This window comes from Triturus cristatus, chromosome 9 (assembly GCF_964204655.1).
Source record: "Triturus cristatus chromosome 9, aTriCri1.1, whole genome shotgun sequence".
Lineage (NCBI taxonomy): Eukaryota > Metazoa > Chordata > Amphibia > Caudata > Salamandridae > Triturus > Triturus cristatus.
The window spans coordinates 899,454,994-899,476,553 of NC_140592.1; the positions used below are offsets into that span (position 1 = coordinate 899,454,994).

At 42.7% G+C, this 21,560-nt stretch overlaps 1 protein-coding gene across 1 annotated transcript in view; it reads right to left on the bottom strand.

Moving 5' to 3' along the window:
• VRK1 (VRK serine/threonine kinase 1) overlaps positions 1–17,760 on the bottom strand; it is a 309,962-nt gene extending 292,202 nt beyond the window's left edge. The window contains exon 1 of the mRNA XM_085626433.1: positions 17,376–17,760. The gene's annotated coding sequence lies outside the window, so the exon portion shown is untranslated. The remainder of the gene's footprint in view (positions 1–17,375) is intronic.
• Positions 17,761–21,560: the final 3,800 nt, after the last annotated feature.

Genomic DNA, 21,560 nt, shown 5'->3' on the forward strand with positions numbered 1-21,560 from the left:
GTAGCAGTTCTGGGCAAGCATCCAGATACATCAAAGTAACCTTGGAGGACAAAGGAGCCATAATGAATGAACTGTGAGATCATGATGTTGGTTCCGAGGAAAGATGAATATGAAGAGTTACTTTTTAATTTCCAGTTCCGTGTTCTGTCTTTTTATTTTTGTGATTTTTCCTGAGCGGAGATTTTCCAAATGTAGCGATGCTACATCCTTTCCTGCTCGCTCTGCTCAGCGGATATTGAAAACATTTTATGTTGCCTTCTATTGTTAAACACATTATAAATATTGTTAGCCTAGAGAGGGTTTTTGCCACTTTGCCACTTCTTCCCAAACCTGCGTTGGTGAGGACTTATGCTGTGAGGACGGCGACTCGGGAGACTTCTACTGAGAGACCTGTCCTGACCCATTCTGACATTTAGCTAGAATAGGTAATTATGAGAATAATGATTTACTTGGATTGATTTTCTTTGACTAATTTTAGATGAAGTACCATAATTTTAAATACAGTGTTGGTGGTTATTTCTTGTCAATTATTGAGTACTCTATTTTGATTATTGTTGTATAGATTGTTTAGATCATGACTCAGGACAGTCACAATTAGGTCTTATCGACCATGTGTGTAGATGTAGGGTGTTTAGAAGGTTTCTTTCCACAGGTTCAGTGCTAATAGAGTAATCTGAGTGTATGTTAGTGAAATGGGCCCAAGCGTATGATGAGTGTATGTGCGTGTATCTGTGAATTTATTCTATCTGTGGAAGTAGGGAGAATTTGTACACCCCAATCTGCACCAATTTCCTGGTAGCAGAATTTGATGGTTATTGATGATTGTCTTGATCTGATTAGATTGCTTGTATATTGGCTTTTGATTTATTGATTATTGATTGATGTTGGTATATGTACTAATACTATATGTTGAAGTCGTCATGTTGAGTTTTATGTAGTGCTTCTGGAATTTGGGAGCTGGTAGCAGTTCCGTAGTAGGGCAGAGGGAAGTATATGCTGCTCTCGGGAAAGACGGGATTGTTGGTCCTGTATGTATGCAGGAAAAGAAAACGTGTGACAATCGAAATTGCGCGTCACATTGTCTGTGTTCGGAATTAGTGACATCGTTGTGTTACTATTAGAAATATTTCTGGTATAAAAGGAGTGTGTATGGTAGCAAAGGTTATTTGTGAAACTCTGGTCTTAAGTCCCAGGGATCCGTAAGGTTCACCGTTAAAGCTTATTGCGGGAGGAGTAATAGGTATTCTCTGAGCTTGTTTGAAGGACTGGGCAGAGGTAAACACTGCTTGGTTAACGTATGTTATAATTCTGTAGTGGGGCAGATTGTTCGCTGTTCTCGGGAAAAGCAGGATTCTGTGTGTATGTACTACATTTTCTTGTATGAATGTGCGTGAATGTTCATATATATTAGTTAATTGTAATACACTTTGGAGCAGTCCTAGAGGAAACAGTTAATGAATGCATGATTACTGTGTCAACGGGATTCTTGTGAAATAGATTTTTTCTTTACTATTCTTTGGTTAGCGAAGCAGACAATGGAGATGTTTATATGTTGTAACTAATAGATTTTGTAGAATCTGACACGAATTCTACTGAGAAGTTTTGTAAAGGAGGGGTAGACGACTGACAGGAGACAGGAGCAAGAGACTGCAGCGACTGCTGACGTCAAACAGACCGCGCTCTGATTGGATATTAGATCAGAACAGTGCTCGCGCTGAGATTGGTGCGTTGGTGTGAGCCGCGCAAGGATTGGAAAGAGTCGCTCTGTACTCTAGTGACGTAGACGCTCCAGGATTGGTGCGTTAGTGTGAGTCGCGCTGTTATTGGATAAAACATCGTACTATTAAGTTGTATTACGGAAAGGATTAGAAAAGTTTGGTAAAAGCTAAAATGTATTACCAAGAAGAGAAAAAGAAAAAATCTTTGTTCAGAAAGATTAAAAATTGGTTCGACAAGGATAAAGATGTTAAAACGAGAGAGGGTGAATTGTTACCTCCATCGAAAACGCCTGCATCCTTCATGGCTGCGAGATATGGGTATCATACCTGTATATGGTTGGAGAATTGGGTTAGGTATACAAAGGAAGATGGTGTTCTAGCATTTCCAGAACATGGTTCATTTAATTTGGCCGTGTTGAAAAATTTGCGGGAAAAGATGTTATGTCTTGACCCAAGACCAAGGCCGACACAGTTTGAGGCTTTAGTGGAATGGGAAGAGGAAGTACATGAGCGAGAGAAGCAGAGGTCTGGGGGAAATTATAGGTATATGTTTGGGAGGAGACATGGTCGTGAAACTCATCATGATCGAATGACGAGATGGAGAGATGCTAGTATGTCAGAGGGATTATACCCTATGAGAACAGTTGAAGAGAAGGGTACAGAAAGGGTTCCTGAGGCAGAAGTGAGAAGATATGGAGTTAATGAGTATGAGGATGAAGTCTTGAATGACATGATTTACAAAAGACCACCTCCATATAGACCAGAACCAGAAGAGAGCACACCAATTGTTTCTCCGATAAGAGATACATTGCGTATCATTGAGACAGAAAATGTGACACCTGAGTTAAGAAGTGGTAATCCTTTTAGGGAAAGAGAATAGAAGCGGTGGCGAAAATACAAGAGAATTAGCCAGAACTACATCGGAGTTGACTGAAAAGATCAAAGAGCTGACAAAGAATCTAGACGCTGTTACGGTGCCCGTAACCATAGGTCCGATTATGCCTGTTTTTGATAAGCAGAGGACAGGTGAGAATGGTTTGGTGATTCCATATGTTGGGAATAGATTGACAAGTTTGGCTGGTCCTTCAGGAGATTCAGGAAAAAGGACAGAAAAATCCGGACATGAGACATGTAGTAAAGGATTAGAGATACAGTCTAATTCAGGATTGGATGCTGGTGAAGCTAGTTGTTCAGGGATGCCGATTTTAGAACCGCAGAAGAAAGTGGTTCCAGTGAGAAAATCTACTGAAATAACAGCTGAAGATTTGAATGAATGGATGAAAGTTCTTCAAAAGAGGGATAAGGATTCACAGGCAATTGATGTGGCTAGGTTACGTGTAGAATTAGAAGAGCTTGTTGCAGGGACAGTTCCTACAGAAATTCTAAAAAATCATCATGATGGTGAATTGTTATTTATGTGTAAAAACATCACCTGGAGAACTAAAAATACACATGACAGATTAAGAGCAATAGCAAATGACTATGGAGTTGACATTGATAAAGTGAAAGTTTTGCAGAAGTCTTACAGGATGGATTTCACAGACAAAGATATTGAAAATCTGAATGGTGCTGGTAGAACAGGACAGATTAAAGAGATGATCGCTTTATTGCGAAAATGGGGTGATGTTGAGAAGTGGAAGGATAGGTGGTATAAGAAAAGAGAAGAATCAGGGGATAGGACTTATTCAGCATTTCCTGTGAGAGAAAAAGAGAAAGCATCCACTGTTGCTTATCCTATGAGAGAAATACCTGGAGGAGGATATGTACATGTTCCATGGACCAGACAGGATATTTTATCATTTACGAATGATTTCCCTCGACTGAGAGAAAAGCCCGTCGAGTGGTATAGGCAGGTAGACAGATTTGTGAAATTGTCAAAAGTGCTGTGGATTGACCTGAATAGTCTGTTTGATATAATTGTTCCAGCAGACTTGTGGGCTGAGTGTAAAATAGTTGTAAGTTGGCCTACTGAGGAATATCCAAGAGATCAGAGAACAGGAGCACCAGATCCAGAAGTAATGAGAAAGTATGAGCAGGTGATCGTATACCTGAAAAATAAAGTACCTCCAAAAGAGACAGACTGGGTTAAAATAGATCGAACACATCAGGAAGCAAAAGAATCGGTTCATGCTTTTTATGAGAGGCTGATACTGGATTTTAAACAATTCAGTGGGGATGAACACCTGGGTGACAAGGATTTGAGTCATTTTGTATACAGATTTGTATATGGCCTGAGACCTGAGATTAGTGAAAGAATTCGTGAGCATACTGTGGATTGGCAGAGTAAGAAAATAGATGAGATTTTGAGACATGCAAAATATTTCAGTGATGAAATTGAAGCAAAACAGAGAAAGCTGAAAGAGAAAGCAATGTGGGCACAAGTGAAAGTTGCGGAAAGACAGGAAGCACAGTTGGTGGAACAGGCGAATAATGCAGGAAATAATCCAGGGAATAGACCTAGATATGCAGGTAAAGGAAAGGGGAATCTTGAGGAAGCCAAAAAAAAGTTCCCGTGTCACAACTGTGGCCAACTGGGACATTGGAGATCTGAGTGTACCAATCCACCATTAGCGAATAACGAGAATAAAAACTTAAATCAACAGGTGCAGAACGAAGGGAATAATCGACAGCAGCAACAATCTTCTGTTGTGAAACAGCAGAGTCAAGAGCCAAAACCGCCCTTGCCGCAGAATAGAGGGTCACAAAAGTATAATCCGGATTCGGGATTCTACAATGATGAGCAGGTAAACAAACCAAGGCGTTCTAACCAGGTACAGCAGTACTTGTTAAAGAATGAAGGGAGTGAGTCTGAAGGTGATTATTGACGGTGCCGAAGAGAGGAGGAAGAGTGCATACTTGGTGCAACTCTAGAAATAGACCAGGCAGGACCATTTGTGGATGGAAAAATAAATGAAGAAGGTGTTACTTTTTTAGTAGACACAGGTGCAACAAGATCAACTGTCAGGTCAACAGATATTAGAAATCTTCCTCTCTCGGATGAAGCAATCCAAGTAGTTGGTGTAGCCAATACACAAATCAAGACACGTCTTACTGAACCAGTAAGAGTACAAATAGGGAAATTTTCAGACATGCACAGATTTATTGTCTGTGACACTAGTCCAGTGAACTTGTTAGGTAGGGATCTACTTTGTAAGATGAATTGTACAATTTTTTGTACACCGGATGGAATAGCTTTTGAAACACCAGATGAGGATGTTTTGTACCGAATGACTCTAGAAAATAGAGCGAGTGAGTTAATTGGTGCATATGCTGTGTTTGATCCGGAGGATTTGCCTCAAGAGTTGAGAGAAACAGTAAAAAGGACAGTTTGGGATTTTACTGGAGAAGAAGTGGGATTGATGAATAATGTAGATCCTGTGAAAATTTCAGTGAAAGAGGGAATTACTTATCCTAACATTCCTCAGTACAAAATGACACCAGAAATAATTGAAGGAATAACTCCTATAATTGAGAAAATGATTCAGCAAGGAGTTTTGAGAGAACTATTGAGTAGCCCGTGTAACTCACCGATAATGGGGCTAAAGAAACCTAATGGGAAGTTCAGGATTGTACAGGATTTGAGAAAAGTTAATCAAATTGTGGTGGCATGTTGTCCTATTGTGCCAAATCCGTCAGTGATTTTGTATCAGATTCCACATGATGCTGAGTGGTACACAGTGATTGATTTGTGTCATGCTTTCTTTTCAATTCCATTGCATCATGACAGCCAGCCGATTTTTGCATTTAGATTTGGCCAGCGTATTTTAGCATGGTGTCGCATCCCACAGGGGTATACAGAGAGTCCTTCGATATTCAATCAGTTATTGAAAAAGTCATTGGAGAGTTTGATCATGCCTGAAAACTCAGTGCTAGTACAATATATTGATGACCTACTAGTGGCATCAAAAACACGTGCAGCTTGTGAAGTAGATACCATAGCTTTACTGAATCATCTGGCAGGTGGAGGGTTAAAGGTATCTCCAGCTAAATTGCAATTTTGCAAGAAAGAGGTACATTATCTTGGACACAATATTGAAAAAGGTCTGAGAAAAGTGACTGATGACAGGATCAAAATTATCAGAGAAATGAAAGCCCCAAAGACCCAGAGGGAAGTGAGAATGTTCCTGGGAATGGTGGGTTATTGTCGTCAGTGGATAATTAATTTCTCGCTGATAGCAAAGCCACTGATTAAGCTGACAAAAAGTGAGATGACAGATCCATTGGAATTAGATGTAGAACAAATGGCAGCATTTGAAGAGCTGAAGAGCAGAATGTGTGAAGCCCCTGCTTTGGGTATGCCAGACTATGAGAAAGAGTTTGAATTGTACTGCAGTGAGAGAAATGGATGTGCACTTTCAGTGTTAATTCAGAAACATGGATTACTGAGAAGGCCTATTGCGTACTTCTCATCGACACTTGACCCTGTAGCTGTGGGTTTACCAGGTTGTCTGAAATCTGTGGCTGCAACATGCAGAAGTCTGGAACAGAGTGAGGGAATTATAATGGGATATCCTGTAAGGGTATTCGTACCTCATAATGTGGCAATTCTTTTGACAAGAAGCAGAACTCAGTACATGTCACATAGTCGGTTGACTAAATATGAAAAAGTCATTCTGGGAGCATCAAATGTGACTCTGGTGAGATGTGTGAATGTGAATCCAGAGACATTGTTGCCGGATATTGAAAATGTGGGTGTGAAGACAGAAGATGATCACAATTGTTTGGATGTGCTGGAGTACTGTACAAAACCGAGACCAGACATAAGGGATCTTCCCTTACTTGAGAGTGATCATGTGCTGTTTGTAGATGGATCATGCCTGAGGAATGATGAGGGTGTGCTGAGTGCAGCATATGCAGTGTGCAAAGTTTCAGAAGTGATGGAAGCATCACCATTGAAAGGAGTGAAATCCGCACAAGTTGCTGAATTGGTGGCATTGACGAAAGCTTGTGAGATTGGGAAAGATCTGAGAGTAACTGTGATGACTGATAGTCAGTATGGATTTGGAGTTGTGCATGATTTTGGCCAACTTTGGCTACAGAGAGGTTTCTTGACGTCGAGTGGGACTCCAATAAAGAATGCTGAAGTGATTGGGAAATTGCTTGAGGCGATACAGCTGCCTAAAGAATTAGCAGTGGTGAAATGTGCTGCTCATGGACAAGGAGATGATTTTGTGACTGTTGGCAATAGATATGCTAACGACATTGCACAATATTGTGCAAAGAATAATCAGTCAATTAATAGGGAACGAGAAGGTGAAATGTCTTTTTGTTCTGTGATGTTTACTAATGTCCTAGAAACGTGGGATGAAGTGAAACAGTTGCAGGATGAGGCAGGAAAGGAAGAAAAGAAAGACTGGATCAAGGCAGGTTGTGCCCCAAGAGAGACAGACCATGTTTGGGTCTATAGAGATGGCAGACCAGTCATGCCAAATTCCATGCTGTCAGCAATGGCAAGGATGTATCATGGCCAGGGACATTTGGGAAGGGATGCGATGATCAGGTCTTTTAAACAGACTTGGTACAATGCAAAGTTCAGGACAATTGCAGAAAGCATCTGTCAAAGGTGTTTGATTTGCCAGCAATTTAACACTGGGATAAAGACAGTGGTGAGTCTGGGAACGATAGGTAGAGAAGGTGGTCCTTTCACGAGAATGCAGGTAGATTTCATTGAAATGCCCCAAGTGAACAGACTGAGGTATGTTCTAGTGGTAGTCTGTTTGTTTTCAAGATGGGTGGAGGCCTATCCGACTAGGAGAAATGATGGAATAACAGTGGCAAAGTTACTGTTAAGAGAGTTGATTCCTAGGTACGGGTTTCCAGTAACGATTGAGTCTGATAGAGGTGGACACTTCTATAATGAGCTCATGAGTTTGATTTGTGAAGCATTGGGCATACAGCAAAAGCTACATTGTGCATACAGGCCAGAGGCTTCTGGTGTGGTTGAGCAGATTAATGGCACAATAAAGAACAGGATTGGTAAGATGTGTTTAGCCACTGGAATGAAATGGCCTGATGTCTTGCCTCTAGTGCTAATGACTATTAGATCTACTCCAGATAGAACTACTGGTTTAAGTCCGCACGAAATCCTAATGGGACGCGCAATGCGACATGCATATGTGCCTGTCAATAAGTTGATGACAATAATTGATGACATGATTTTGGATTACTGTAAAGGCCTGGCTGACGCAGTTCATTCTGTGTTTCACCAGATTGGAGAAGAAGCTACCACACTTGAGAAGAAGCAAGCTCATGATCTGAGTCCAGGAGACTGGGTGAGGATTAAAGTACACAGAAGAAGAAACTGCTTGGTTCCCAGGTGGGGAAGACCAAGACAAGTTATTTTGACGACGACAACTGCAGTGAAGTGTGCTGGTGTGAAAAACTGGGTACATGCAAGTCATACTCTGAGACTTCCAAACCCAAAGGATGGGACTGGCAAGGAGTATTTTGAAGAATCAGATTCCAGTGATGATGAAGACCCAGAACCAGTGAGAAAAAATCAAAGTTCAGGAAAAGAAGCAGAAAAGACTTCAAGAGAACCATTGAGGGTCTCAGAAGGGAGATCAGATTCTGTAAGAGAGCCTGAAGTTCCAAAAAGCAGTGGAGGAAAAAGAAAAGAAAAGAGCAGTTCCACAGAAATTACTCCTGAATCAGAAGAGGAGGAGATTGAAGAACCACTTGAGATTATACCTGAAGAAGTAGGGTCAGAAGAAGATAGAGAGGGACAGATTGCGGAAGACCCCCGAGGAGGTGTAGGGAACATTCCTGATAAGCTAGGTGAAGGGACAAGTAGACAGCAAGAAGATTGCGTGTTGGAGACTCGAGGAGGGAAAGAAGTAGGGAAGTCTCAAACAGTGGTGAAAAAGACTGTGGAGCGGAAGAAAACTGCTGAAGAAGAAGAGGCATTTGAAACAGAATCGGATGAAAGTGAGAATGAAAAATCAGAAGGTCGAGTTCTGAGAAAAAGAACTTGGATTGGAGAGAGAAATAATACAGAAACAAGACCGAAAAAGGTCGTAAGAGGAGATTTTTGGCCTAACAACAGAGTAAAGAGGCTGAGATACAGACTAATAAGAGCAAATACATCGAAAGCTGAACAAGTGAATGAGGTGTCGAGTCAAAACGAAGTGAAAAGGAAGGAGCAAAAGGAGTCAAGAGAACCTGAGGAGATAAAGAGAACTAGAAAACCCAACCAAAAGTACAGATCACCGGAATGGTCTTATGTGGCACTGTCTGAAGGAGGAGAAGAAGAAGAAACAGTGAATCGAGACAATCCGGAGGGGATCTTGAGAAAAGTGGTTGAGGAAAAGGACAAATCTGTTGGAATCTTAAAAGTTATCCTGACTGACATTGGAGAAGAGTCGGATGCACAGGATGTTGTTGATGATCTGATACAATTTGATGATGTTGAAGAAGAAGGAGTGAAAAGTGATGAATATCCAAATTGAGTGAACTGAAGAAATCACTTGGAGAAAAGTGAAAAGGAGAAAGTCTGAAATCCAGCTGTTTGAAGTAATCCAGAAATAAAGAGTAATACAGTAGTGGAGTAGTAGAGGCTAAGTCAAAAGACAAGGTCAAAGTAGTAAAATGGCTAACATAGAGAATAATCAAAGTAGATGTGCCTTCTTGAAAAGATGGTGTAGAATGTGCTGGTGCTGTACTGCATTATTAATGCTACTATGGGGTGTTTTAGCTTTATTAGTTACATTTAGAGTTACAATAGGTACATTTGAAATACATACTGAGAATGAGACTAATGTAGAGAAAAGTACACAAAAAGTAGTTCCAACTAGAATTAGTAATACTTACATGCATAAAGATAGGTCAATTAATGATTTTTCTAGTAATGTTTTTTCAAAATTGTTGTATGAATATGTGAAGACAATGGAAGTGAGGGATTGCTATGTTTGTATGCAATTACCTGCATCCGTTTCAGAGGGTGTTACTTATCACCATTTACCAGCTACGTATGGAATTTCTTGTAGTGTGTTAAGTAGTGTTTTTTATTTGCTAGGGAAAATAGATTATAAGATGTCTAACAAAGATAGTATTTTTGGGCAATTGCCTATGAATGAGAAGCTGAATCCAGCTAAAGAAGCTAACATTTTTGGTGAGATTTTTATTGAGAAAGAAGAATTAACATTAGATTACATTTTTAAGAATAATTTAACTTGCAGTTTGAAAGAAGAGGAGAAAGCTTTCCTAAACATGGTGGAGGAAAGGAGATTGAGCATGCATGAAAAGGCAGGGAAATACAAAATGAGTGAGACAATTTGGGACATTGAGATGGGAAAAGAATTGACAAATGGAGCTAGTCCAACTTTAGCTTTAGATGCACCACAGAAAGGTAAGCTGTGCATTACAAGAAAGAAATCCCAATATGATACATACTTTGTTGGGTCTAGTGAGTGTCATGATACATACTTCATTGCAACAGGATGGGGTTTTAGAGGAGGAGAGGATCCAATTTTTCCAGGAGTGTATTATGTTTGTGGGAACAAGGCTTATTACAAGTTGCCTGACCATTGGTATGGCACGTGTTATGTGGGCCTGGTTTTTCCAAAGATTTTTCATATAGATAGAATAGAAGATGTAGAACATATTAATTTATTAACACGTTTTAAGAGAGAAACTTTCTGAAATAGTGGGTGACATTTTTGGAGCTTTAATTCCAGCAGTGGGAATTTCTTTGAATGCATATAAAATTCGGAAACTGTCAACAGTGGTGTATCGCTTATCGACAAATACCGCTGGAGGGTTTGTTTTGGTGAATACGGAATTGATTGCCGTACGTGCTATGTCTATGCAAAATCGACTTGCCCTTGATATTTTATTGGCCAAAGAGGGTGGAGTTTGTGGAATATTGAAAGTTCAACATTGTTGCACTTACATTCCAGACGAAAGCAAAGACCTGAAGGTCTATATCAAAAATATTACTGATTTGCATGAAGAATTAGTACCACTGAAAGCTGAGAGTATCTGGACTAAAATAGCTAATAAAGTAGTTGCTGTTAAGAGTTTTATTGCAAAAATAGGTAGTACTATTATAGGTAAGATATTGTTTCCTTTGACTTGTATAATTATTGCTTTATTGATACTAAGATTAGTGTGTTTGTGTTGTAAAAACAGGGGAGGGAAAAAGAAATTGATTAAAAGAAATATTGAAAGGAGAAATAAAAGAAAAAGAGATCCACAAGAAATAGAATTAGAAGAATTGAGGGAGAGTGTTTATTTGGAGACAAAGAGGGATGATGAAAGGGAGTCTGGTGTCTAGTGTTGTGTATAAGAAAAAGACATTTCCAGTTTCTCCTAAAAATTGGGACTAACATTTTACTAATTTTTTTTTTGGGTGTTTATTTGGTGATAATATCACCAAAGGGGGGATTGCTGGAGCAGAGTTTTCTGTTGAAAATCTATTGGGTTTTTAAAGCTCTGGTTTGTCTATTTGTCGATTAATAAAATATTAATTTTAACTATTAATTATTTGTTTTGTGTAAATGTTTTAACTAACCAATACGTACTAATGAGAGAAAAACGACACGTGGGAATGCTTTTGCGTTGCTATTTAATAAATGTGCATGTTTTATTAATAAATGTTGCTGAGTGCTGTTTATTTTAAAGCACGAAAAACGCTTTTTAAATGTTATGTACTAATGCTTTTCTTGTGTTGCAAAGGCTAGATAATTACATACACATAAGGGTATTAGTGGGGTTAACACTGTTTAATCACTATGCTGTGGTAACGTTGTTTTGTCTCTTTTAATTAAGATGGTACATTTTGGCCTGGTGGGAAAATGGCTACCGTTTAAAGCCTGTATTCGAGTGAATTTTGTGATGAGAAGGCCTTGCAGAACATGGTCGAGAGTAATCTGACCACAGTCTTCGCCTGGTTAAAATTTTCCGTGAGGACAGTAGCAGTTCTGGGCAAGCATCCAGATACATCCGAGTAACCTTGGAGGACAAAGGAGCCATAATGAATGAACTCTGAGATCATGATGTTGGTTCCGAGGAAAGATGAATATGAAGAGTTACTTTTTAATTTCCAGTTCCGTGTTCTGTCTTTTTATTTTTGTGATTTTTCCTAAGCGGAGATTTTCCAAATGTAGCGATGCTACATCCTTTCCTGCTCGCTCTGCTCAGCGGTTCAGCGGATATTGAAAACATTTTATGTTGCCTTCTATTGTTAAACACATTATAAATATTGTTAGCCTAGAGAGGGTTTTTGCCACTTTGCCACTTCTTCCCAAACCTGCGTTGGTGAGGACTTATGCTGTGAGGACGGCGACTCGGGAGACTTCTACTGAGAGACCTGTCCTGACCCATTCTGACATTTAGCTAGAATAGGTAATTATGAGAATAATGATTTACTTTGATTGATTTTCTTTGACTAATTTTAGATAAAGTACCATAATTTTAAATACAGTGTTGGTGGTTATTTCTTGTCAATTATTGAGTACTCTATTTTGATTATTGTTGTATAGATTGTTTAGATCATGACTCAGGACAGTCACAATTAGGTCTTATCGACCATGTGTGTAGATGTAGGGTGTTTAGAAGGTTTCTTTCCACAGGTTCAGTGCTAATAGAGTAATCTGAGTGTATGTTAGTGAAATGGGCCCAAGCGTATGATGAGTGTATGTGCGTGTATCTGTGAATTTATTCTATCTGTGGAAGTAGGGAGAATTTGTACACCCCAATCTGCACCATAGGTGCAGTCGCGGCGAAGCAGACAAAGCGCATGAAGGCACAGCTCCCTGCGCAGCATGTTCGCACAACCCCAGCAACAGAAAGGAAGCGGCTGCAACCTGCGTCCGATGTAACAGAGAAGCTCGGAGCGGCATCAACTAGGTGAGCGGCAGGAGAAAGCAGGTCGCCTGGCCGCTCTAGCCGTGAGGTCAGCCCATATCGGCGCTCCAGGGCAGCCCAGCGAGAACCGCCCGCAGTACAATAGCGGGCCATCTGCAAGGAACTGTATGACACTACCGGACGATTGCCTCCCGCCATACCTCCCCTCTTGTGAGCAGCCCTCCAGCAGGCTGCCCACACCTGCCTACCACAAGAGGAACAGAAGGGGGCACCTACCTTGCCACCAGTGCATCTCTGCACTTAGTACCGCCACGCCCGCCTCCACGACACCCGTGGGGGCGCCTTGGTAGGCAACGCGAGGAAAGCTTGCCACGTTACGAGAGTGTGCGCCATCTACTGGCCAAATGTTTACCACACCAACAGCCCTGCACCAGTCACTACGTTCCCCCGCAAGTGCTCCCAGTTTCAAAAGCACGAAGGGAACTGCCTTCCCTCGTACCGCTCACACTGTAGGCCGTGTCCTGACACCTGCCTCCACGATGCCCCGGGGAAAACATGGCCGGCAGCATGTGAAAGGCTGTCCCACCCATATGAGGAGCACGAGTCTCCAGTCGATGTAGAAACCTGCAGTTCCCAGTAAAGACTGCTGAACCCCGGACACGGAAGCCTGCACTGACACCTGGTGGCCGCAAGCAGTACTGCAGCTACCTCAACCAGGCCCACAAGGAATAAACAGCCGGCTGTGCGAAAGTTAGCAGACTAGCAAGCTTAGCAGAGCAGGAAGGTCCAGGTCCATGCACCCATGGAACCAACAACAACAACAAAAATAGACACAACCTCAGTAATGAGGAAGACGTGCGTCCAGGTGGCAGTACCAATCACTGAAAGGAAGGGCCAGACAGTGAAGGCCATCCTGCGAGGACTGGGGCCCACCAACACTGCATACAGCCCCATGGCAAGCCGACCCAGCACCTGAACAGTAGCTGCAGTGCCCCTAGGGGTCATGCACAACACAGCACCTTCACACGGTGTGCACAGCGCTCGCAGCAAAGGGAAACCTACCAAGGATCAGCAGAATGCCCTGCACAGCTAAAGGAGCCACAGCGACACTGGAAAAGAAGCTAGCGGCAGTGCAAATGCTTCCATGCACACACAAGGAAGCTAAGAAGTCCAAGCCCCAGGACACAGATTGGCCGCTCGAGCCAGACGGTGACTCTCGCCGCTGCAGTAGCACCACTGTGGGCCCAACACTGCTGCAACACGCATTAGTGGCAGAACTGACACGGCCGCAAGCTACAACATGGGCACAGCAAGACGTACCCTCAGAGAGGAATGCTCCTGAATCTCCTCAGCGCACCACTGCCGCTTCAAAATTTAAAACTACATGTTGCGTACCTAAGAGTTTTCACTGAGTCACACTTCTTTCTGGCTGTGCTTGCTAATCACAATTTCAAATGAGATGTCAAACAGATGCTAGTGCTGCTCCAAAAACTGGCCAAACGTCAATATCACTCTGCCAGATTGCAGTTAAAAGATTGAATGGGTGTTTGCAAGCTGCATGCGCTGCCACTGAAGCTGTTCACAAGTCACTATTTGACGCTGTCTGGAAAGAATTACTGAGCGGATGGCCAAACTTATGCCTAGGTGATCTAGCGCCACACCTCGTGAGCTCTCTCACTGTGAATAGGCGCTGGACTCTTACTTTCACAAAAAGAGCAGACTTCCTTAAGTCCAACTGAATGAAGTCCCCTAAGAGAGCTCTCTGGAGCACATAGACTGGCAAGAACTTAAGTCACAGGGGTGAAGACGTCTTCCTGTCCCCGGCACAGCATCCCACCCTCGTCAACATTTCAACAAGGATTTGCAATGCAATAGGTCTCGCATTTGCGAGAGTTTAAGCTATTAGCATTGTAAATTAAAATGCCTTTTATTTATGTTTTGAAAACCAAAACATAAATAAAAGACGGTCATTAACAATACCAATAGCTCAAACTCACGTAAATGCGAGACCTATTGCATTGCAAATGCTTGTTGTTACTAACAGGCAGGAAAGCTCACACTACACTGAGTCCCACATGGCTAGAGAAACAAGTGGGACAAAAAGAATGCTATACGGTTATAAAGAAAATCTCAATTCTACAGTCAATTCAATTCATGAAGCTTTATTCGGTGCATATAAAAATGACCATAAAAGCACGACAAAAATAAAAATACACTTCAATATTACAAATAAAACAAATTATGATCCACAAACTACAAATAACAAATACAATGAATTTAAAAACACATACTTTTCCTACAGTCAAGATTAACCAGGACGAAATGAATCGCAATTTTGATGACAAATATCACGCATCGTGTTCTGACATCAATGAAGGTGAATGGGTTCTAATTAAGAGCCCGGTTAGAGTCAAAAAAGGGGAAGCCATTTACTCTCTTCCAATCAAGGTGGTAAAGGTCAGTAACGTTACAGCGTTATTAGAAAGGAAGGGTTGGTGGAACAAACATTAACTGGTGAAAGTGTCAGCCCAACAAGCTGATATAATTTTGAAAAGACGCAGACCAGTTTCACAATCTGATTGGACATCTTGGATACAATTTAGCTCCATGGATGAAGCCATGTTGAAAAGTCTAGGTGTCTGTTAAGTTCATTTATTGTAGAACAATTTAACATGAGAAGCAGGCCTGTAAGTGAATCCAAGATACCTTCCAGGTTCAGGGATTTTATCACGAGTTAACCTTATTTATTTTCATATTTATATATAATGTGTCTGTCGTGTCATTAAGTCAGCGACAGACACGTGATGGGTTTGAGCGTGTACACGCGCTCTGTTACCTTTTGTATTTGTGTTCATTTGACTTTACCTCACGCTTTGTGAGCAGCAGGCATGGATATTCCAAACACCAAGCACTGAAGCTGTTGATGTTCCTGCTGGTCAGTCGCATCGCAATGTGGGCTTCGAGACTACCAATAAAATCTACCTTGGCTCTTCTTTCTCTGCTTTTTCTTTACTACAACTCTTTTCTCATACATTAGCAGGTGTAAAAATGACAAAGCAATTAAGTAATACGATCACAAAATGTGTTGTATTATGCCACATAATTTGCCTTTTCTTGGCGCGTTATTTGTTCATCCCTGTCGCATAATTTTGGCCCACTCTGCTGCATAATTTATTTTGGGTTTTTATAGAGCGCATAGTCACCCTTGAGTATCCCAGCGCTGAACCTCGTACTCCTAAAGGGGGGGGCAAGGAAGACTTCAAGTAGATCAAGGAAAGAGGAGGGTTTTGAGGGATTTCCTGAATCTTAAAAGGTTTGGTTCCGCTCTGAGGTTAGGGGGAAGTGCGTTCCATTTTCTGGCTGTGTTCACAGAGAATCTGCGGCCGCCAACGCGGGTTTTCTTCACCCTGGGGACCACAATAAGGTTTCCCTGTTCAGACCGGAGCGCTCTCGGTGGTTTGTATGGGGTGATCCATGTGCTCAGAATGGGAGGGCCAGCGTTGTGCAGGGTCTTGTGGGCCAAGCAAGGGCTTTGAATGCGACTCTTTCCCTCACGGGGAGCCAATGAAGTTTCCTCAACGCTGGTTTGGCCGATGTTCTAGATGGGGTGTTTGTGAGCAGGCGGGCTGCAGCATTTTCCAGATGCCTGGAGTATAAACAAAGTATACAACACATTTTTTTTACGTAGTACAATGGTGCGTTTCAGTAAATGCAGCCTGCTACACTCTTAACAATTACATTGAGCCTGCACCGCAAAGATCACACACTGAGCAGGTCACCTCTTCAGCTTTAAGAATACAGATTGGCCTATGTGTTCAGCTGCCAATAACTATACTAAGCGCAGGGCTTTAAGTAGGCCAGGTCGCCGGTGGTCAGCACCAGTAGGTTTAAAAAGTAGATGCTGAGGCGAGGCTATCGAGCTCTCCATGTTTGCCCTCACCATCAGGGTGAAACAAAATCATAACTCTGCAGCAGGAACATCCTTCACTGTCTGTGATGTAACATCAAAGAGACTTGTTATAGTTCTTCCACAGTCTCATCCTTTCAGAACTGAAGCATTTTCAACATTATATATAACGAAGCCATAGTTGTTCCTTATTTATCTTATGCAACTAACAACCATTGACAAAGCCAATAGTCATGGCTTGTTGTAGGTGTAAGTTACATGTTGTATTATATATCTAGATACAATGAAAAAAGAGACAAAATACTAGTCGGGAAGCACACTATGCTAAGCACAGATGTTTTAGCTTAAATGTTTTAAGCCACGCTCTTAATTAAATCGACCACGCCTCTCTGAAAGACCCCCGTCCTCCCCCCCCTTCCCCCGAGTTTTTCATCCCACTTAAACCCCTTACTGAGCGCATCCCTTTGCCGATGTCAGGGTGGATCGTGACAACTGGGGCAGCCAACCACCCGGAGATTGTCCTACAGTAAAAACTTATCAGCACCCTGCGAACGTGAATAGAGCGACGTTTCTCCAAACACATTTGCACTTCTTTATATATAAAAAAAATGTTGCGACCTCTGTATTGAATTTCCCCTGTGGTGAACATATACTCCACATTCCGGGCACCCTGCCGGTCCCTCCGCGGTGTTTTAGAAGCAGAGATGCCAACGGTGGCTATACTTCCCTGTAATCTTCCACATGACTATAATATCGTTTTTGGTTCTTGTTAAATTAAACTCTTAATGGCCACGTTGTTGCATCAGACTAACCCACAATAGTATAGAAACGTTCCACCCAAAACGGCAAAATAAAGGTCTATAACCAGTAGTTTACTGGGTGGAGATTACGTGGCTACACTAGTAAACAAAGTGTAACCAAACATCCTTTTACCTGACACTCACCTGTAATCTCACTAACGAAGGACCAGCAAAAGCGGCGCCAACACAGACCCGGAAGTTTCGTAGCTGAGTCAAGGCAGCTCCCGCTCTGCCACTTTACAAAGTACACTGCAGACCAAACGCTGGCGCCAGGGAAGAACTACGTGCGCCCAGAGAGGACAAACTAGAGCCGTAGAACACCTATGCGAAAGCAAGTGCCGAAAGTGAAAAGGGACAACTGATGTTAAATGTGTGGGTAACCCGATGGAAGCATATGTATAGAAAAGTTACGATCTGTCTGCAATGCGTGTGTTTTTACTATTCTGCCACAAGAGCCGTAAATTATGGTCACCCGCGCTGTATTCACAACCCGTGGAGACGTATCTTATTCGCTGTCAGACAGTGTATTACTTTAGGACCGGTTATGGAAACCCTTATCATCTAATTGGTTAAGGAACTGTTGTGAATCTCGTTATTTGCTTAGTGTCTCCTTCAGGACACCGTAGCAGCCGTGTCACTCGTCATCAGCTGGCAATCTGGAATGTTTCCGGATGTGTTGATGCGCTGAGTCGACAGCTGACTACGGTGCCTACCGGACGTTTGCTGCTTCCTGTGCGACCTGGCCTTGTTCTCTAATTTGAGTTGGTAACTTTAATAAAGACACTTGAAATAACGATTGCGTGGATGTGTCTTTACAGGAACCTAAAATCAGGTTATCATTGGCGCTGCGACTTCTCTAAATCGTTGATTCCGGTAGGATAGAGGCAAGCTTGCCGTTTGCTCATTGGGCGATTGAGCGCGCACGTGCCCCGGCACAATAATATTTAGCTGCAGTATGAGTTTCGAGTGACGTCAATCGAGAAGGCATTCTTTACTGGTTAATTATTTGTCTACCTAATCGAACTGCGCTCTCAAAGGCTGAAATCAATTTTTTGTGACTTTTTTTGTTTGCTGTTTTATATAGCGCGAACTCGACCCGAAGTTATCAAAGCGCTTTATATAAGACCAGAGGCGCAACTAGAGCCAAATTTCAGGGGGGGGGGTGCTAAGAAAAAATTTCGGTGGGGGGGGGGGGGGGGAGGGGGACTGAATCTTTAAGCAATAGGCAGAGTGGAGCTGCAGGGGCTCTTAGAAGGGGTGATACAACAGCAAGGCCTCATTAACATGCAAATGGTCTTTTAAAGACCTGTGAAGTGATAGGGTGCGGCTGTGTGTGTGCCAGGGATACTGTCTCATCCCGGGCTGCCACACACGAGGGGGGGGGGGGGGCAGAACTGAAGCCCTTTGAGTCCAATGGGTGTTGCGCCCCTGCATGAGACCATGTGCATAACAGTTGACGTGTGAAAGGAAGGGAAACTGTCGATTAGATAATTACTTACCCAAGGTTAGTTCATTATAACTGCGACACCCGAGGTGACTTCCTAGGTGCACGAGGTTGCTTCCAAACACCTCATGTAATAGCGTTTCTTACCCGTCTTCACCTGCGTTTAGTGTGTATTCGGAACCTTCACGCTTTCATGCCAACAGTCCTGATTAATTGTAATTGCATTTATATATCACTTACTAGTCCCGACTGTAGCGTCGCGCTCTAGTCTTCACGTCTACGTGATGACGTAGAGCGCGGTGGCCATTTTGGGTGCTGATAGTAGGCGCCGAGCCCGCGAATGCATTGGACGTTTCCCGGTGCTCTCCCTCAATGTGTGATGCTTATGAGTGAATAAACCTATACTTACCTGCTACCAAACTGCGTATGGGCTGTGCTTCCAACCCCAGAACACCCTCACTACAAATGGCGACGAGGGACTGGGATTCATGAAGGAGAAGACCGAGGAAAGCACAAACAGAATATACAGGAGGCCTGGTGCTTGGGGAGCATGGTGATCGACTCCACACACGTACTACCAGAGGGAGAGCGCGGCAGAGGGGATGCCTGTGCCTTTAGCAACACACGCACGGAGGAATACACATCATGCCCGCAGAGAGCAAACCCTTAGCAACACCAGCAAGCGGTCCAGACCACGCGGCAGGGAGGAGCGGCACCACTGCCACAACCAGCTACGGTAGCACACTACAACGCAGGAAGTGCGGGCGCTGCGGTCAGTCGAGGGCCACTGGAGCAAGCAACACCAGCAAGCGGTCCAGACCACGCGGCAGGGAGGAGCGGCACCACTGCCACAACCAGCTACGGTAGCACACTACAACGCAGGCATGGGCATCCGCAGAAATGTTTCCAGGGGGGGGCACATTTTTAACTTCATCACCATCCTCCGACATGATTGAGCACAAGTATTAAATACATTTTTAAGAAATCTAATAAGACAAAGAGCTTAAATAAACAAAGAAACCGATAGGAGGAATAGAAAAATCTTGTGAGGTGCCACAGCAGACGACCTGGCAACTACAATGAAACAGAGGGAAAAACTAAAAATGGCCGGAAAAAACAAAAAAATTCTAAATCAGGTTGATGTGGTTCTAGAGAGATCCACATCAGCAAACCTTTCAATGATGGTACAGTGGGCGATTGTGTCAAATTCAAGAGCTAGTAGGATTAGCGTCGCTAAGCCACATCGTATCAAACAATATTAATGAAGCACCTCATTAAGTACCAAAGCCATGACTGATTCCATCTATCTACTTGGACAGAAACTCATAGAGGAGTGTACACAGCATTGAATTCTTCAAGATTTGCTTTGCCGTTTTTTCCAAAGTCGGTAACAGCACCATGAGATCAGAGTTATAAACATTTGGAACATATAAACCATCTTTTGAAGGCAGAGGGCTAACAACACTTGCTTTCCAAACTTTGGGGACAAGTCCAGCTGTGAACAATGCATTGATAATATTGGCAATTTCCTAGACCCTGGCAGTAGATGTTCCTTGTAATATTCTCACACAGCACAATTCATTGGGAAAGCCAGGTTTCAACATGGACAGAAGAATGCCTACCTCCTCTTTAGAGTCTGTGGAAAAGCAAGAGAGGGAGATTTCAGTGCAGAAGTAAATGTCAGGTGCAGAAAAACTGAAACAAGGAAGCAGTGGACTGATAAATGGGTAGGTTTTAGGTGTACTCTGCAAGTCATTGAACATGGAAGTGGCAGGGCTACATGTCCTCCAATGCATACCTCTTTAGAACAAAGGCAGAGACCAAAAGGCAAACAATAAGGATGGACAGAATAGAGTTCATGGGTTTGGTGAGATGGAGTTCTGAGAGACTTGAGAGTTACATTCAGCTAGGAGTAGGGGGCAAGAAAATGGAGGATGAGCTTAGCCCTATTTTACGTTATTCAGGGGCCTTGCCCATTCTAGGAAAGAAATCGTGTTTTGAGGTCACTTAATAACAAGCATTGGCATAGCCAACAGGTCTCGCCTTTGGGACCTTAAAAGTATTTAGTTATGCAGCATAATACCCTTGGAGCAACAACATCAACTGTTGCATGGCTAAACACTTATAAGGTCCATAAGGCGAGCCCTATTGGCTATGCCAAAGCTTGTTGTTCTTGGAAGTAGACAACTTGTCATGCCCACATGATCGACCCATTCACACAGTCAGGGGTATGGTACGGAATGCGATTTTGGTGCACGGGATGAAAGTTCCCTATTATGGGCACCTCCTGAGAGGTATACAGGCTTCAGATTGGTTGGTAGCTCTTCCTTGACTGCACCTTTCTGCAATGGATATTCTAGTGACTTACTTTAACTGGGTCTACAGGGTTTCCAGAGGGGACACTTTTGCACAACATACAGCAGTTTGTAACATCTTGCACTAGGCATTTAGACACAGAAGTCATATGCTCTCCTATTCAAGATTTTTATATACCCAGATCAATTGAGTGGCCTGTATGTCATTTGAAAAGAACCTGTTCACTGCCATGAAATGTATCTGAGGGGACCTGGGAAATCGATGGAGGGCAATTAAAAGTAACTTTCCACCCATAAGTTGCGATAGTCTGGGAGGCTTCATCCCTTCTTCATGGGTCTTCATGGGTCACCATGGCCTGTTAGTCTGAAGGACTCTTCTATGTATCGCTGTGTCACTGCGTACCCTTGTGGCCTCCGTCTTCACTGGCCTGCTGCTATGGATCACTACTGGCTTCCCCTTGGTAGACAAGGTTGAGGTTAATTGGTGGCTTCCATCCTTTACTTATTTCGTTCTGCAGTGGGGAAGTTGTCAGAGCCTGTTTCCCTTGCCAAAATGTTTTGTTATATTAC